Raw genomic sequence first — 16,419 nt, forward strand, 5'->3', positions numbered from 1 at the left:
TCTTTCCTCCCGCATGTTGGCAGTGACCCAGGTGCTTTTTGATTGCTGAATAGGATAAGACCGTGTGACCTGCCAGGAGGTTTTTAATCAATGAAAAAAGAGCAGCAGGCACAAATGTCTGGAGTTCATCAAACACTGGAGCAGCAACTTAAGATTTGATCAGAGTGAATTTCCACTTAAAATGACAACATCAAGCTACTGTATTATTGGAAAACCATTACAAGTTAGGATGAAGCAGAGCATGGGCTACTTTAGGGAGAGTATACTTTAGAGTCCTTTAGCAATAAGTGTAAAAAAGTTATTTTATATTATTTTCCCAAAGCTTTGCTTTTCTGAAAATACTCAGTTGCAGTCCTCTTTAACATGAATTAAAATATTTTTCCAGAATGTTCTGACACTAATTTTTTTAATCAAACATTGGGATAGTTTTGCAACCCTAGAGTATCAGTTCCATGATCACACTGCCATTTCTTTTATCATTTTCTTAATATTTATTTAGCTGCATCAGGTCTTAGTTGCGGCACGTGGGATCTTCGTTGCTGTGTGTGGGATCTTTTAGTTGCAGCATGCAGGAACTTTAGTTGCGGCATGTGGGATCTAGTTCCCTGACCAGGGATCAAACCCAGGCCCCTTGCATTGAGAGCACAGAGTCTTAACCACTGGACCACCAGGGAAGTCCCCACACTGCCATTTAGGTTGTCTGCTGTTGAGCATTGCACCAAAAGTTAGATTGGAAAAGCTGTGGGAAATATTCCGCCGCCTTAAGGGAAAAGAGGCCTTATTTATATTAGTTAGCATGTTACAAAGATTGTGTAAAAGAAATTGTTAAACACTAGATGATGTATAAATAATCAGTCTTCACATCTTAGAAGGAGCTGAAAGAATGTCACCAAACACACACACACACTCAAATCTCTCTGAGGAGTAAGTACTTGCCAATACCCATGTGCAATCACAGCAACATTCTTTTCCCTGTTTAGAAGTGGGAGCAGACTACCTCAAGACCTATTTTTTTCTTATTTTTCTCTTTTTTTAAATGGAAGTATAGTTGATTTACAATTTTGTGTTAGCTTCAGGTGTACAGCAAAGTGATTCAGATATACATATATATATTCTTTTTCAGATTCTTTTCCATAATAGGTTATTACAAGGTATTGAATACAGTTCCCTGTGCTATACAGTAGGAACTGTTTATCTATTTTATATATAGTAGTGTGTGTCTGTAAATCCCAAACTCCAATTTATCCTTCCCTCCCCTCCCCTTTCCCCTTTGGTAACCATGTTTGTTTTCTATGTCTGTGAGCTCAAGACCTATTCTTTTTTTTTTTTTTTTTAACAACTTTATTGGGGTATAATTGCTTTACAATGGTGTGTTAGTTTCTGCTTTATAACAAAGTGAATCAGTTATACATATACATATGTTCCCATATGTCTTCCCTCTTGCGTCTCCCTCCCTCCCACTCTCCCTATCCCACCCCTACAGGCTGTCACAAAGCACCGAGCTAATATCCCTGTGCCATGCGGCTGCTTCCCACTAGCTATCAACCTTACTACGTTTGTTAGTGTGTATATGTCCATGACTCTCTCTCGCCCAGTCAAAGCTCACCCTTCCCCCTCCCCATATCCTCAAGTCCGTTCTGCAGTAGGTCTGCGTCTTTATTCCTGTCTGACCCCTAGGTTCTTCATGACATTTTTTTTTCTTAAATTCCATATATATGTGTTAGCATACGGTATTTGTCTTTTTCTTTCCGACTTACTTCACTCTGTATGACAGACTCTAGGTCTATCCATCTCATTACAAATAGCTCAATTTCATTTCTTTTTAAGGCTGAGTAATATTCCATTGTGTATATGTGCCACATCTTCTTTATCCATTCATCCAATGATGGACGCTTAGGTTGTTTCCATCTCCGGGCTATTGTAAATAGACCTGCAATGAACATTGTGGTACATGACTCTTTTTGAATTTTGGTTTTCTCAGGGTATATGCCAAGTAGTGGGATTGCTGGGTCATATGGTAATTCTATTTGTAGTTTTTTAAGGAACCTCCATACTGTTCTCCATAGTGGCTGAACCAATTTACATTCCCACCAGCAGTGCAAGAGTGTTCCCTTTTCTCCACACCCTCTCCAGCATTTATTGTTTCTAGATTTTTTGATGATGGCCATTCTGACCGGTGTGAGATGATATCTCATTGTAGATTTGATTTGCATTTCTCTAATGATTAATGATGTTGAGCATTCTTTCATGTGTTTGTTGGTATTCTGTATATCTTCTTTAGAGAAATGTCTATTTAGGTCTTGTGCCCATTTTTGGATAGGGTTGTTTGTTTTTTGTTATTGAACTGCATGTGCTGCTTGTAAATTTTGGAGATTAATCCTTTGTCAGTTGCTTCATTTGCAAATATTTTCTCCCATTCTGAGGGTTGTCTTTTGGTCTTGGTTATGGTTTCCTTTGCTGTGCAAAAGCTTTGAAGTTTCATTAGGTCCCATTTGTTTATTTTTGTTTTTATTTCCAGTTCTCTAGGAGGTGGGTCAGAAAGGATCTTGCTGTGATTTATGTCATAGAGTGTTCTGCCTATGTTTTCCTCTAAGAGTTTGATAGTTTCTGGCCTTACATTTAGGTCTTTAATCCATTTTGAGCTTATTTTTGTGTATGGTGTTAGGGAGTGATCTAATCTCATACTTTTACATGTACCTGTCCAGTTTTCCCAGCACCATTTATTGAAGAGGCTGTCCTTTCTCCACTGTACATTCCTGCCACCTTTATCAAAGATAAGGTGTCCATATGTGAGTGGGTTTATCTCTGGGCTTTCTATCCTGTTCCATTGATCTATCTTTCTGTTTTTGTGCCAGTACCATACTGTCTTGATTACTGTAGCTTTGTAGTATAGCCTGAAGTCAGGGAGCCTGATTCCTCCAGCTCCTTTTTTCGTTCTCAAGATTGCTTTGGCTATTCGGGGTCTTTTGTGTTTCCATACAAATTGTGAAATTTTCTGTTCTAGTTCAGTGAAAAATGCCAGTGGTAGTTTGATAGGGATTGCATTGAATCTGTAGATTGCTTTGGGTAGTAGAGTCATTTTCACAATGTTGATTCTTCCCATCCAAGAACATGGTATATCTCTCCATCTATTTGTGTCATCTTTAAATTCTTTCATCAGTGTCTTATAATTTTCTGCATACAGGTCTTTCGTCTCCTTAGGTAGGTTTATTCCTAGATATTTTATTCTTTTTGTTGCAATGGTAAATGGGAGTGTTTTCTTGATTTCACTTTCAGATTTTTCATCATTAGTATATAGGAATGCCAGAGATTTCTGTGCATTAATTTTGTATCCTGCTACTTTACCATATTCATTGATTACCTCTAGTATTTTTCTGGTAGCATCTTTAGGATTCTCTATGTATAGTATCATGTCATCTGCAAACAGTGACAGCTTTACTTCTTCTTTTCCGATTTGGATTCCTTTTATTTCCTTTTCTTCTCTGATTGCTGTGGCTAAAATTTCCAAAACTATGTTGAATAAGAGTGGTGAGAGGGGGCAACCTTGTCTTGTTCCTGATCTTAGTGGAAATGCTTTCAATTTTTCACCATTGAGGATGATGTTGGCTGTGGGTTTGTCATATATGGCCTTTATTATGTTGAGGAAAGTTCCCTCTGTGCCTACTTTCTGCAGGGTTTTTATCATAAATGGGTGTTGAATTTTGTCAAAAGCTTTCTCTGCATCTATTGAGATGATCATATGGTTTTTCTCCTTCAATTTGTTAATATGGTTTATCACATTGATAGATTTGCGTATATTGAAGAATCTTTGCATTCCTGGAATAAACCCCACTTGATCACGGTGTATGATCCTTTTAATGTGCTGTTGGATTCTGTTTGCTAGTATTTTGTTGAGGATTTTTGCATCTGTGTTCATCAGTGATATTGGCCTGTAGTTTTCTTTCTTTGTGACATCCTTGTCTGGTTTCGGTATCAAGGTGATGGTGGCCTCGTAGAAGGAATTTGGGAGTGTTCCTCCCTCTGCTATATTTTGGAAGAGTTTGAGAAGGATACGTGTTAGCTCTTCTCTAAACGTTTGATAGAATTCACCTGTGAAGCCATCTGGTCCTGGGCTTTTGTTTGTTGGAAGATTTTTAATCACAGTTTCAATTTCAGTGCTTGTGATTGGTCTGTTCATATTTTCTATTTCTTCCTGATTCAGGCTTGGCAGGTTGTGCATTTCTAAGGATTTATCCATTTCTTCCAGGTTGTCCATTTTATTGGCATAGAGTTGCTTGTAGTAATCTCTCATGATCTTTTGTATTTCTGCAGTGTCAGTTGTTACTTCTTCTTTTTCATTTCTAATTCTATTGATTTGAGTCTTCTCCCTTTTTTTCTTGATGAGTCTGGCTAGTGGTTTATCTATTTGGTTTATCTTCTCAAAGAACCAGCTTTTAGTTTTATTGATCTTTGTTATCATTTCCTTCATTTCTTTTTCATTTATTTCTGATCTGATTTTTATGATTTCTTTCCTTCTGCTAGCTTTGGGATTTTTTGTTCTTCTTTCTCTAATTGCTTGAGGTGCAAGGTTAGGTTGTTTATTTGAGATGTTTCCTGCTTCTTAAGGTGGGCTTGTATTGCTATAAACTTCCCCCTTAGAACTGCTTTTGCTGCACCCCATAGGTTTTGGGTCGTTGTGTCTCCATTGTCATTTGTTTCTAGGTATTTTTTGATTTCCTGTTTGATTTCTTCAGTGATCACTTCATTATTAAGTAGTGTATTGTTTAGCCTCCATGTGTTTGTATTTTTTACAGATCTTTTCCTGTAATTGATATCAAGTCTCATGGCATTGTTGTCAGAAAAGATACTTGATACAATTTCAATTTTCTTAAATTTACCAAGGCTTGATTTGTGACCCAAGATATGATCTATCCTGGAGAATGTTCCATGAGCACTTGAGAAAAATGTGTATTCTGTTGTTTTTGGATGGAGTGTCCTATAAATATCAATTAAGTCCATCTTGTTTAATGTATCATTTAAAGCTTGTGTTTCCTTATTTATTTTCATCTTGGATGATCTGTCCATGGGTGAAAGTGGGGTGTTAAAGTCCCCTACTATGAATGTGTTACTGTCGATCTCCCCTTTTATGGCTGTTAGTATTTGTCTTATGTATTGAGCTGCTCCTATGTTGGGTGCATAAATATTTACAATTGTTATATCTTCTTCTTGGATCAATCCCTTGATCATTATGTAGTGTCCTTCTTTGTCTCTTTTAATAGTATTTATTTTAAAGTCTATTTTGTCTGATATGGGAATTGCTACTCCAGCTTTCTTTTGGTTTCCATTTGCATGGAATATCTTTTTCCATCCCCTTATTTTCAGTCTGTATGTGTCTCTAGGTCTGAAGTGGGTCTCTTGTAGACAGCATATATAAGGGTCTTGTTTTTGTATCCATTCAGCCAATCTGTCTTTTGGTGGGAGCATTTTGTCCATTTACATTTAAGGTAAGTATCGATAAGTATGTTCCTATTCCCATTTTCTAGATTGTTTTGGGTTCGTTATTATAGGTCTTTTCCTTTTCTTGTGTTTCTTGTCTAGAGAAGTTCCTTTAGCATTTGTTCTAAAGCTGGTTTGGTGGTGCTGAACTCTCTCAGCTTTTGCTTGTCTGTAAAGGTTTTAATTTCTCCATCAAATCTGAATGAGATCCTTGCTGGGTAGAGTAGTCTTGGTTACAGGTTTTTCTCCTTCATCACTTTCAGTATGTCCTGCCACTCCCTTCTGGCTTGTAGGGTTTCTGCTGAGAGATCAGCTGTTAACCTTATGGGGATTCCCTTGTGTGTTATTTGTTGTTTTTCCCTTGCTGCTTTTAATATGCTTTCTTTGTATTTAATTTTTGACAGTTTGATTAATATGTGTCTTGGCGTATTTCTCCTTGTATTTATCCTGTATGGGACTCTCTGTGCTTCCTGGACTTGATTAACTATTTCCTTTCCCATATTAGGGAAGTTTTCAACTATAATCTCTTCAAATATTTTCTCAGTCCCTTTCTTTTTCTCTTCTTCTTCTGGAACCCGTATAATTCGAATGTTGGTGCGTTTAATGTTGTCCTACAGGTCTCTGAGACTCTCCTTAGTTCTTTTCATTTTTTTTTTTCTTTATTCTGCTCTGCAGTAGTTATTTCCACTATTTTATCTTCCAGGTCACTTACCCATTCTTCTGCCTCAGTTATTCTGCTATTGATCCCATCTAGAGTACTTTTACTTTCATTTATTGTGTTGTTCATCGTTGCTTGTTTCATCTTTATTTCTTCTAGGTCCTTGTTAACTGATTCTTGCATTTTGCCCATTCTATTTCCAAGATTTTGGATCATCCTTACTATCATTATTCTGAATTCTTTTTCAGGTAGACTGCCTATTTCCTCTTCATTTGTGAGGTCTGGTGCATTTTTATCTTGCTCCTTCATCTACTGTGTGTTTTTCTGTCTTCTCATTTTGCTTATCTTACTGTGTTTGGGGTCTCCTTTTTGCAGGCTGCACGTTCGTAGTTCCCGTTGTTTTTGATGTCTGTCTCCAGTGGCTAAGGTTGTTTCAGTGGGTTGTGTAGGCTTCCTGGTGGAGGAGACTAGTGCCTGTGTTGTGCTGGATGAGGCTGGATCTTGTCTCTCTAGTGGGCAGGTTCACGTCTGGTGGTGTGTTTTGGGGTGTCTGTGGCCTTATTATGATTTTAGGCAGCCTCTCTGCTAATGGGTGGGGTTGTGTTCCTGTTTTGCTAGTTGTTTGGCATAGGTTGTCCAGCACTGTGGCTTGCTGGTCGTTGAGTGAAGCTGGGTGCTGGTGTTAAGAATGGAGGTATCTGGGAGATTTCCGCCGTTTAATATTATGTGGAGCTGGGAGGTCTCTTGTTGACCAGTGTCCTGAAGTTGGCTCTCCTACCTCAGAGGCAGAGCCCTGACTCCTGGCTGGAGCACCAAGAGCCTTTCATCCACACGGCTCAGAATAAAAGTGAGAAAAAGTAGAGAGAGTTAGTAGAAGTATGAGGAAAGAAAGAAGGAAAGGAGGAAGGGAAGGAAGGAAGAAAGAAGCAAAGAAGGAAAGAAAGGAGGGAGGGAGGGAGGAAGGAAGGAAGGAGGGAGGGAAAGAAGGAAAAAAGACAGAAAGAAAGAAGATACAGTATAAATAAAATAAAGTATAATATAGTTATTGAACTAAAAAATATTTAGAAAAAAAAAAGGGACGGATAGAACCTTAGGACAAATGTTGGAAGCAAAGCTATACAGAGAAAATCTTCCACAGAAGCATACACATACACCCTCACAAAAAGAGGTAAAGGGGGAAAAATCATAAATCTTGCTCTCAGAGACCACCTCCTCAATTTGGGGTGATTCGTTGTCTAAAGGAGGGAAGGAAGGAAGGAAAGAAAGAAAGAATGAAGGTAAAGTATAATAAAGTTATTACAATTAAAATTAATTATTAAGAAAAAAAATTTTTTTTTAAAAACCATGGACGGATAGAGCCCTAGGACAAATGGTGGAAGCCAGAGTATACAGACAAGATCTCACACAGAAGCATACATGTACACATTCACAAAAAGAGGAAAAGGGAAAAAAATCATAGATCTCGCTCCTAAAGTCCACCTCCTCAATTTGGGATCATTCCTTGTCTGTTCAGGTATTCCACAGATGCAGGGTATATCAAGTTGATTGTGGAGCTTTAATCCGCTGCTTCTGAGGCTGTTGGGAGAGATTTCCCTTTCTCTTTGTTCTCACAGCTCACAGGAGCTCAGCTTTGGATTTGGCCCTGCCTCTGCATGTAGGTCACTGGAGAGCGTCTGTTTTTTGCTTAGACAGGATGGGGTTAAAGGAGCCGCTGATTCGGGGGCTCCGGCTCACTCAGGCCGGGGGTGGGGGGGGAGGGAGGGGCACTGCGTGCGGGGCGGGCCTGCGGTGTCAGAGGCCGGCGTGACATTGCTCCAGCCTGAGGCCCGCCGTGCGTAGTCCCGGGGAAGTTGTCCCTGGATCCCGGGAACCTGGCAGTGGCGGGCTGCACAGGCTCCGCGGAAGAGGGGTGTGGAGAGTGACCTGTGCTCGCACACAGGCCCCTTGGTGGCAGCAGCAGCAGCCTTAGCGTCTCCCGCCCGTCTCTGGGGTTCGCGCTTTTAGCCGCGGCTCGCGCCCGTCTCTGGAGTTCCTTTAAGCAGTGCTCTTAATCCCCTCTCCTCGCGCACCAGGAAACAAAGAGGTAAGAAAAAGTCTCTTGCCTCTTCGGCAGGTGCAGACTTTTCCCCGGACTCCCTCCCGGCTAGCCGTGGTGCACTAACCCCTTCAGGCTATGTTCAAGCCACCAACCCCAGTCCTCTCCCTGCGCTCCGTCCGAAACCGAAACCCGAGCCTCAGCTCGCTGCCCCGCCCGCCCCGGCGGGTGAGCAGACAAGCCTCTCGGGCTGGTGAGTGCCGGTCGGCACCGATCCTCTGTGCGGGAATCTCCCGGCTTTGCCCTACGCACCCATCGCTGTGCACTCCTCCGCGGTCCCGAAGCTCCCCCCTCCGCCTCCCGCAGTCTCCGCCCGCGAAGGGGCTTCCTAGTGTGTGGAAACTTTTCCTCCTTCACAGCTCCCTCCCACTGGTGCAGGTGCCCTCCTTATTCTTTTGTCTGTTTTTTCTTTTTTTCTTTTGCCCTACCCAGGTACGTGGGGGAGTTTCTTGCCTTTTGGGAGGTCTGAGGTCTTCTGCCAGCCTTCAGTAGGTGTTCTGTAGGAGTTGTTCCACGTGTAGATGTATTTCTGGTGTATCCGTGGGGAGGAAGGCGATCTCCGCGTCTTACTCTTCCGCCATCTTCAAGGTCCCCTCAAGACCTATTCTTAAGGGCAATTACTGACAATAGATGAGCTCCCTTACCCCGTTTTCACTAAATAGTTATAAGTTTTAGTAAGTTAAGTTAATTTTAGTAAGTTAATTCATCTCTCTGGATCTTTGTCTCCCCATCTAGAAAATGGGGATAATAATAAACTACCCTATCTACTAGTCCATGAAGCTTATGCAAGGCTGAAATAAGGTGATGTATATACAAGTTATTCACAAAATATAAAGCTTTGATTTCACCTATTTCACATTCATTTAGCTAGGAAGTGTACTAGACGCTCAGATAAAAATGAAGTGAACAGAGTCACTGTTCTCATGGGTCTTTATAACACAAGGTGTTCAATCGGCAGGCCTGTTTCAGCCCCTAATATTATGGTAGTCACTGTGCTAAGTGAGGGGGTTAATGAAGATGAAAACCAATGTTAAATATAACATTGCAAATCAATTATACTGCAATTAAAAAAAGAAAAAAAAGGAAAAAAGAAAAGCAGTGTCCTTACCTTCAAGAAGCACACAGTCTATGCAAGAGGCATGCCCATAAACCAACAACTACAAAATAGCACAGTTAGTGCCATGACAGAAAAAAAGCACAAAAGAGGAAAGGCTCCCAAGCATTTCTAATCATTTCTAGTGTTCTCTGCCTGTGATTAGGAGACGCTGCCACCCTATCATCAGTACTGATCCAGCTCTTTTGACTTGAACAGTTGTGTTCCCCGTATGTGTGGGTAACTGAGAAAGAAATTAGCATGCTTTATACTCCATTATCCATTTTACAGTTAAAAAAACCAGAAATCTTTATTACAATAGATTAAGCACCAACATTAAAGAATGAAGCAGATAGTCATCCAAGGCAACTTTTTAAACTTTTTAAAAAGACATTAACTCCTAAGTTCAATTTGTTATTTTTCTCACTAATGGTGAACAAGCACTCAGGGCAGATCCATATTTTCGACATTGTAGTCCTCAAAATCAAAATACCTGTTTATGTTTGGAAAAACATCTTAGAATTGCTCTTATTAATTACATAATTTAATCTTACTTGAAATATTTAAAATTCCCACTAGAAACATATAAGATTCACCAAAGGAAACTTCTGCTCTAAGCACTTAACTGACATGAGATATTGTTGTGTATGAGCTCTTTTTGTTTTTTTAATAAAGTATCAAGTTTTCCCAAGATAACATCCCATGGGAGCTGGGAAATTTATTTTTAAAGGATGTAATTTTTTTCTTTAATATGCTGCTATAATTCTAGGACAGCAGTCTCTCTCTGGGAAAAGAAAAAGGCATTTCAGTGGGTTGCCATCTGTATAGCCCCATTCCAAATGATGGAAACAAGCTGGTTCAGAGGCTGAATGACAAATATGAATTTTGAACAAATCTAAACCTGCCATTCTCCTCAGCTCGGATGCTCAAGAAATCATTTAAAACCTTTGATAACCATGTCATTGCACACCTGCGAGGTGTTTTGATTTCAGGGATTACAATTACCTGAGAAACACACAACCATTTGCCTTGCAGAAGCTATTTAGATTTGAAGACCTCTTCGTCACAGCCCTGAAACTTCATCTTACATCATCTCCCGACGTGAACTGACTATTATGCAGTTTGGATCTGCATTGAAAGCTGCAGGCGTGTTTTACTGACACGTCTTGCAGACAGCATTAGTATGATAGGCTATGGCACATACAGGAACTTTTGAGAAGAGAGGTTAAATCCTAGAGGGAAAAGAGTTTGGGGAACAAGTGATTTAGTAACAGGAAGAAATCAGTTAGCCAGCAAAGCAGAAGGACTGAACAGGTATTTAGCTCTTTAGGGAAACATGCAACTATGTATCAAGGTCAAGGAAAAGCATGAGATCAATTACAGTAGATATTTACAGACACTTAATATTTGATGATGCTGATATTTAAAGAGAAAGGACAAGGAATTCATTGTTTCTGTGCGCCATTAATTTATAAATATTCTGCATTTAAAAATAAACTTTTTCACAGAAATGATGTCCTTTTATCATCTTTCTTTTTTGAAACATATTTCTTGTTTGATTTGTTTTCAATAATTGAACTATATCAGAGCACACCATTTAAAATGCTTCTACATTTAACCCCAAAGTAATTAAATCAGCAAAACACATGTATTATGAATAACTTTATCAATCAATGTCAGCATTTCAAATGTTTGAAATTGTTTGGTAATATCCAAGATAATGATTTCAGAAATACAGGGGAGGCATCATGATTCTTAATGTGTATTATGTCATTTAGGAAATGTTAAGGAGAAAAAAATGAGAAAGAAAAAAAGGAAAATGAGCTATTAAATGCATGCATGTCAATTTCATGAAGTGGTTCAAGATTAGCATTTTATTCAGAATAAACTAATTTTATTATTATTTTATAATCCTCAGACCAATAGACCAGTCTCTACTTCAGAAATGTTCAGATAACATTTTTCTAATTTAAAGTTTACCTATGTGAAGAATAATATTTGTAACAATTACAAGTTTCATCTAATTTACCTTGCTTACAAGTAATAGTCTCAAAATATTTCTTGTCTTCAGTGGATTGTTTCTTCCAAGACTTTAGTTATCAAAGTTTTAAATTGTTCCTTGGGATACGTGAGGATAATTAGATCACTGCCCTCAAAATCTGCATTCAATGGCAGTGATTTTATTTCAAGTTTTGAAAGAAGTAAAACAATAGTTATCTCATTAGAAGTTCATTGGATAGACCTTTATCAAAAAAAGCACTTGTTTCAGGGGCCATTTTATCTTTTATTAGAAGCCTAATAGATTCATTCTAAAATCCAAAAAGCATAAATCCCTTTCCAAATTCTCAAATATGTTTGTAAGAAAATAGGTTTTTTTTATGTCGAATTGATTTCAACTATTGAATCCTTATTTTAGAAAATTCCCTCCTCTGTCTTTTATATACAATTACATATTGTAAAGATGATATACACAGTAATCTTTGTATATATTTGTGTATCATCTTTGTATACATTGTGTTATTATTATAAACTTGGGATGTCAAGGATGTTGTCAGTCTTTAAGGTGCTTTGCTGATCTCTTGAATAATAAAGTGAAACAGGCTTATATTATTCATTATCATCCCCTTTTTCTCTATTTCTGTACTTAACATGAATCATTCATTCAATAACCTTTTTTGCTAAACATTGTGGGTAACACAAAAGAAGTGTAATGTATAGTCTTTACCCTCAAAGACACACACATCTTCTAGGAAGTCAAGACACATACACCGTTAAGGAGAAAAAATAAAGATTAAGTGCTAATACAGCAGGAATTACAATAGAAATTTAAAGAAAGATGAGATTCATCTTCACTGAAGTGCATGTAGAAGGTTTCATAGAGGTGATAGGACTGGGTCTTAAAGGATATTGGATTAAGTTGAAATGAGGGGAGAGGGTATGCACAAGGAAGAGTAAAGAAACAAAAGAATGAACATGACCGGGAGACAGTGAATGGAGACTGATTAACATAAGTGGGAAGATCTTGATGAGTAGTAGGGAAAAATAAGTTGGAAATAAATTTTGGAGGGCCTCAAATACTAAAGGGGAGATTTGGGGCTCGGCTAACCATGGGAATTGGGTAGGAAGGGTGAGTACAAAAGGCCTAGGGAAGGAAGCATCAATAGGGCTTTCGTCCATTCATTCTAACAAGCATTTGTTGGGTACTGTTTAGTTGGTAGAATATTTGGGGGACTAAAGATTCCAAAATGGCTTCAAGCCTTTGAGATTTCAAAAACAAGTGTTTATAGTTAACAGAAATTTTACTATACCTTCTGGTCCCTTTAAAAATAAGATTCTAGCCCCCAGAAGTTGCTTGAGCCACATAAGGAGGGGGAAATAGATGAACCAAATTTGTGTAATTAGTTCCTGAACTGACCTTCAATTCCATTGTGCTTTTCCTTGCTTTAGAATCCTTCAGTTTCCAAAGCTTTCTGTCTCCAGCTCCCTTCCTGCCTCACCTCTCCAACTTCCCAGACCCTAACTAGTTATTTTCTTTCTAGATGCTGTTCCAACTTGGAGGTTTAGATCACTTTAGGCAAAGCCTAAGACATCTTTCCTTTTCTGGTTTGCACTGGGAAAAACTGGCTCGGAGAAAAATAGGAAGTTCAGGAAGAAAAACAATTGGGGTAGGAGAAGGGTGATCAATTTGACTATGATTCTATTGACTTGGTAATGATGGTGGGATTCACTATCATATGTGTGATTCCTGATAGACAGTTGGAAACATCAAATTGGAAATTAAGGTAGGAAACAAGGTTGGAATGCAGATTTGGGAGTCTTCACCAATGGCAATTTAAGGTCTCAAAAAGGCACTGAAGAGTGTGCCCTTCTCCTTACCCCAGAGTGAGCATCAGTGCTAAGGATACAGGTCTATGGTGTTATTCATGGTCAACTGATATCAATGTGTTGAGTCTTATTAAGTCCCTGCAACAGCTCTGTGAGGTAGGAAGGTGAGACAGATTATATATCATTTCCCATTAGGATTTCTTTTCTAATTAGATTAAGAATTTTATTCATATTAAGATTTATATACATATTTATCCCAGACTGATTTCTTCTAAGGCCCTACACACATAGACCAATCCTTTATTGCCATGACTGGTCTAATTATTCCTAAAATTAGCCGACACTGCTGTCTTTCCTACCAGCATGTGCAGTCTTGCTCTCACAAATAACTGTGATTAGAAAAATTGCATATGTTAAAAGAAGGCCAGCTTGAGGAAATTTGGTGTATAACACACAGATCCTCTAGTCAGCTAAAAATAAAGCAAATATGTAAGGGAAAGCTTTAAAGAGAAAAAGGCTTGTTATTCTTTGAAGAATATGTTTTGAAACCATTGGTAACTATGCCTGGAAAAACAATAGACTGTGAAAAAAATCTGCCTTTTTATTCTTTATTTACTAATTTTCTACTGAATATACTACACTGTATTCAAGCTCTTCTCTTTCTTCTAAATCATTTTGTTATATACCATCAAGAGGAGTCATAAATATAAATCCCAGAGGATGGGAGAACATTCACTAACTATAAGACATGAGTGGAAAATTAGAAATATAGAGGATTCTTATTCACTCCTTTGGATCACTGGATCATAGAATTGAAAGGAATTTGAAAAAAATTAGTTTAGGCACCTTTGTTTTAAAGAAGAAACCCCAACACAGAGAGATTGTGAAAAGCTTAAGGTCCTACAGCTGGTAAATGGTAGAGTGCTCATTCTGTGACACCACACTGCTGATACTTATCCCTACACCTTGATTAAATGAATGAATCCAAAAGTAAATTTTGAGTTCCTACTATATGGTATGTGTTGAAGGGGAAGCTAAAGTTTAAAAGAAAAGGGTTTTACCCTCAGAATGGGAGAAAACATTTGCAAATTAAGCAACTGACAAGGGATTAATCTCCAAAATATACAAAGAGCTCAGGCAGCTCAATATCAAAAAAACAAACAACCCAGTCAAAAAAATGGGTGAAAGATCTAGATAGACATTTCTCCAAAGAAGACATACAGATGGCCATGATGCACATGAAAAGATGCTCAACATCACTAATAATTAGAGAAATGCAAATCAAAACTACAGTGAGGTATAACTTCACACTGGTCAGAATGGCCATCACCAAAAAATCTACAAACAATAAATGCTGGAGAGGGTGTGGAGAAAAGGGAACCCTCTTGCACTGTTGGTGGGAATGTAAACTGGTACAGCCACTATGGAGAACATTATGGAGGTCCCTCGAAAAACTAAAAATAGAGCTACCATATGACCCAGCAATCCCACTACTGGGCATATACCCTGAGAAAACCATAATTCAAAAAGATACATTCACCCAATGTTCATTGCAGCATTATTTACAATAGTTAAGACATGGAAGCAACTTAAATGTCCACTGACAGATGAATGGATAAAGAAGATGTGGCATATATATACAATGGAATATTACTCAGTCATAAAAAGGAACAAAATAATGCCATTTGCAGCAACATGGATGGGCCTAGAGATTGTCATACTAAGTAAAGTAAGTCAGACAGAGAAAGACAAATAGCATATTATATCGCTTATATGTGGAATCTAAAAAAAAAGGGTACAAATGAACTTATTTACAAAACAGAAGTAGAGTCACAGATGTAGAAAACAAAATCATGGTTACCAGGGGGTAAGGGGGTAGGGATAAATTGGGAGATTGGAATTGACATATACACACTACTAAATATAAAATAGATAACAAATGAGGACCTACTGTATAGCATAGGGAACTCTACTCAATATTCTGTAATGGCCTATATGGGAAAAGAATCTAAAAAAGAGTGGATATAGGGCTTCCCTGGTGGCACAGTGGTTGAGAGTCCGCCTGCCGATGCAGGGGACACGGGTTCGTGCCCCTGTCCGGGAAGATCCCACATGCCGTGGAGCGGCTGGGCCCATGAGCCATGGCCGCTGAGCCTGCACGTCCGGAGCCTGTGCCCCGCAACGGGAGAGGCCACAACAGTGAGAGGCCCACGTACCGCAAAGAAAAAAAAAAAAAAAAGAGTGGATATATGTATATGTACAACTGATTCACTTTGCTGTACACCTGAAATTAATATAACATTGTAAATCAACTATACTCCAAAGAAAATTTTAAAAAAATGACAACAACAACAAAAATTTTTAAAAAAGGGTTTTACCAACGTATATGTCCATGGACAGATGAATGGATAAAGAAGATGTGGTATGTATATATATATATATATATATATATATATATATATATATATATATATAAAATGGAATACTACTCAGTTATAAGAAAGAATGAAATAATGCCATTTGCAGCAACATGGATAGACCCGGAGATCATCATACTAATTGAAGTAAGTCAGAAAGAGAAAGACAAACACCATATGATATCACTTATATGAGGAATCTAAAATATGACACAAATAAACTTATCTATGAAGCAGAAACAGACTCACACACATAGAGAACAGACTTGTGGTTGCCAAGGGGGAGGGGGGTACGGGAGGGATGGATTGGGAGTTTGGGATTAGCAGATGCAAACTATTATCTAGAAAATGGATAAACAACAAGGTCCTACTATATAGCACAGGGAACTATATTCAATATCCTGTAATAAACCATATTGGAAAAGAACATGGAAAAGAATATATATATATATATATATATATATATATATATATATATATGAATCACTTTGCTATACACCATAAACTAACACAACATTGTAAGTCAACTATACTTCAATAAAATAAATTTTAAAAAATTAAAAGGGTTTTAAATTTGAAGACACTGACCCTGTTGCCAGGAGCTTTGAAATTGATGTGAGGGCAGCATACAAGAGGCAGTTAACAAGTACTATCAGAATGAATCGATAATCAAATGTTCAATGGTGGCAGGGCATTGACTGGGAAGAGAAATTGGAATTGGATACAGCAGAGTAGAGAAGCATCTATTATGCTCCAAAGCTACAAGACAGGTCTCTGCGGAGTCATTCTTTGACAAAGCCATGTGTCACCACCAACATACCAGGAGTAAAAAGGCATTCTGTAGTCACCTTTGTCA

This window comes from Phocoena sinus, chromosome X, assembly GCF_008692025.1.
Source record: "Phocoena sinus isolate mPhoSin1 chromosome X, mPhoSin1.pri, whole genome shotgun sequence".
Lineage (NCBI taxonomy): Eukaryota > Metazoa > Chordata > Mammalia > Artiodactyla > Phocoenidae > Phocoena > Phocoena sinus.